At 32.4% G+C, this 3,121-nt stretch overlaps 1 long non-coding RNA gene across 3 annotated transcripts; it reads right to left on the bottom strand.

The window, feature by feature from the left end:
- Positions 1 to 1,160: 1,160 nt before the first annotated feature.
- On the bottom strand, positions 1,161 to 2,809 carry LOC104721256 (uncharacterized). Of its 3 annotated transcripts, none has more exons than XR_756956.3 (6): positions 2,664 to 2,809; positions 2,538 to 2,583; positions 2,357 to 2,435; positions 2,203 to 2,252; positions 2,060 to 2,112; positions 1,161 to 1,490 (listed from the first exon to the last, which is right to left on the bottom strand). It is a non-coding gene; the product is annotated as an uncharacterized LOC104721256 (long non-coding RNA). The 3 variants fall into 3 exon arrangements; XR_015571065.1 differs by having other exon boundaries at positions 1,161 to 1,440; positions 2,664 to 2,787; XR_015571066.1 differs by lacking the exon at positions 1,161 to 1,490 and adding an exon at positions 1,492 to 1,581 and having other exon boundaries at positions 2,664 to 2,787.
- Positions 2,810 to 3,121: the final 312 nt, after the last annotated feature.

Below are 3,121 nucleotides of genomic sequence, written 5' to 3'. Positions count from 1 at the left end.
TACAACTTTTAGTTAATTTTATATAAAAAAATTAATAAAAATACCTATATATAATAGCAATCCGAATAAATGCCACCAAAGTTGTGTTTTTCAATCGTACTTTTTGGATAATTTTCTAAAAAAATATGTAGAAAATTTAAATTGTGTGTTTTACACAAAGTTGCAATTGTTCATTGTAACGGTTTTTTGTAAAGTTGCAACTGTTCATTGTAGAGTTGTGTCTATTCGAATATTCGTATCTTTTGAAATCTATATATATATATATATATTTGTCTGTTTGAACTGTTTTCATTTTTTTTGCCATAACACCAAATAATATAAAATTTCAATCTCAACGGTTTTTACAGCTCTTTAAATTATTCTCTAGCATTCATTCTTTTAAAAGTAAAGAGATTCCTCCAATTCTTGATTTAACAAAAGATTTTTGGAATGATGAATCTAATTTACAACTTTTAGTTAATTTTATACGTAGAGTCTTTTTCGAAGAGTTAAATGGATTATATAATAAGCTTTTGGATTTGACTATTGAATATGGTAATAAAGATGTCTTCTATTTAAAAGCAATTTATATGAGTTTGTAGGTATAATCAAATGCACACACAACACTTGCAATTTTTCATAGTACTTTTTCGTAAAAAAAATGTTTTTATTTGTTTTTTTTTAAATTCAAACAGTTGTATCCGTTCATTGTAGAGTTGTGTCTTTTCACTATATTTTATTTATATTTTTTCATCACAACTTTTCGTTTTAATAGGTGTGTCTATTTAAATAGTCATGCTTTTTGAACTCTCTTTATATTTGTCTCTTCATCACTTACTAACAAGTTCGTTGAAACAAATTTTCCATTTTATGTTGAGTCTAGAGAATTGAATATATTCTATAATCTAACTAAAATTTTAGAAATAATTATAGCAATATAGAAATTTTATACAACTTAATATTTTACACTGTTTTATTGATGGCAATTTTGTAGCAAATTTGTTACACGTTAAATGTAGTCTTTTGTAACTATTAGCGACGACCTATTTTGTGGAAATTTGTAACAATCAGTTACAATATTTTTGAGAGAAAATTGAAGCAAAGGGACACAATAACAGTTGTAGCAAATTTATAGCTAATTTGCTACGGTTTCTCACAAACGATGTTTTGCAACCACCCTATAAGCGCAAAAAAAATTTTGAAACAAATATGTAGCAAACCAAATATTGTTACAAATATAAGTACATAGCTACAATATTCCTCGTAACTATACAACCCCAAACCTGTAGTGCAACCAACCATACAAGTTCTTCACCTCACACAACTATGAAAGGAAGAAACACAACATCATCAAACTCTTTTCTCGGTACTGCCAAAAAATAAGTTATTGTGTTTGCATTCTCATCCCGAATATATATATATATATATATATATATATATCCTTATCCTTGTCTTGATCTCCTGTGATTCTCAAAGAGCAACATCAGCCTATAGGATCCAAATGCTGCTCACTGCTCGTTACATAATTCATATACGTTAAGATTCTTACTCCTAAGCTGATGTTATGGTCCTGTTCTTGGCACTCTGCAGTCTCTTGGCTAGCTAAACCCTCTAAAATCAGTTTTGGTATTGGTTTTATAGCAGTTAAATTGATGAGTTGAGGAGTTAAATTGAAGAGGCATCTGACTAACACAGAATCATGTTTTGCTACTATAGCAGAACAATGTATAAGCGATTCGAAGGAGAAAAATAGAGGACGAGTTGGCGGCGATGTGAACTTTTTTTGTTTTTCTCAGCTTGTAGTTTTATAAATTAGATATATGAGCGATTAGTAGTTTAGGAAGAGGTAGCTTTAGGAGCTTGTTGCAATGTTGTATATGTAGAACATACCAAACCCCAGAAACATTTCTTCCTCTATAGCCAAGATGCAGCAGCAATCAAAAGATATTTTGTTGGTAAAAAAGAACATCTTTATCTATGTTACCAGTCCTCACGATTCACAACATTATACTAGTAGTCTTAGTCTTGTTTTATCTTATAATAATTTATTAGTTAAGGTAATGGATAGATAGAAAGTGACCTCTTAATATTGGCTTCTTGTTCATCCAGAAATTTCTCGTCTCTGATGAGGCTCTGCAAGAAGAATCATTATCTGAGAGGATTGGTAAGAAAGAAAAAAAAAATGTAAGGTTATATATAGATTGCAAAACCTAATCTAATCACCTCTTCAACTTCTTGAACTTGCTTTGAGACGGGGGGTGATGTCAGACCACCTGAGGAAAGCAAACCAAAACGAAAACCGAACGAACATTGTTAAAAAGAAGAGAAGTAGAGAAGATGGTTCCAAACTTTTTACAGTGAAAACAAAAAAACGTACCCAACACGTAACCAACACCCAAAAACACCATTATAGCAATATTCAACAATTTTCTTGCCCACGGTGGTGGTAGTCACATCTACCAAATTGATTGAAGCAAAAATATCAGATATGAATGAATACAAACGAATTGATCAAAAAGATGCACAAAGATATTACTGCAAAAATTGCAAATTCTCACCGGTGGATGAAAAACCACGATACTGCAACCTCCCCACGCGACAAGACTGCAAATTTTTCAATTAAGACGGACAAGAGACATAACCTTCTGGGAACAAAGAAAAGAAGACAAAGATCTTTCGATTACCTTGTTAGCAACGGTGCTTCGTAGGAACCGCATCATCATCTTCAGCTCAGCCGGCCCTCGTCGAATTTGGTTGGGAATATATTTTAAGGGTTTCCCAAAGGGATTTTCGATTCTTCTCTTTTTTTTTTCTTCTTTTCTTTTTGGGTTCTTTTATTGTTGTCAATTTGGGCCTTCTTATACTGATGGGCCTTTCCTTTCCTGACCAAAGCTTACCGGGAATAGCTGAGCTGGAGGGGAGAGGAGGTGACGTGGACACTGAAGAACGCTGCAGGATTTATTATATAAGATCCTGACCGTTGAATTTAGGAATATAGCATATCTGTATGCTTGAACGTCCAGGTGGTCTGAAACTTCTTTCGTCATGAAAAAGAAATAATTGAATCCAATTTTCTTAATGTCATATTGATGTTGCACATGATAATGTCTGAAGACATCACTGCGCCACTTACTTTAGTGCA

Source organism: Camelina sativa, chromosome 11 (genome assembly GCF_030686135.1).
Source record: "Camelina sativa cultivar CO46 ecotype springtype chromosome 11, ASM3068613v1".
Classification (NCBI taxonomy): Eukaryota; Viridiplantae; Streptophyta; class Magnoliopsida; order Brassicales; family Brassicaceae; genus Camelina; species Camelina sativa.
This window is presented reverse-complemented; position numbering and strand designations above follow the sequence as displayed.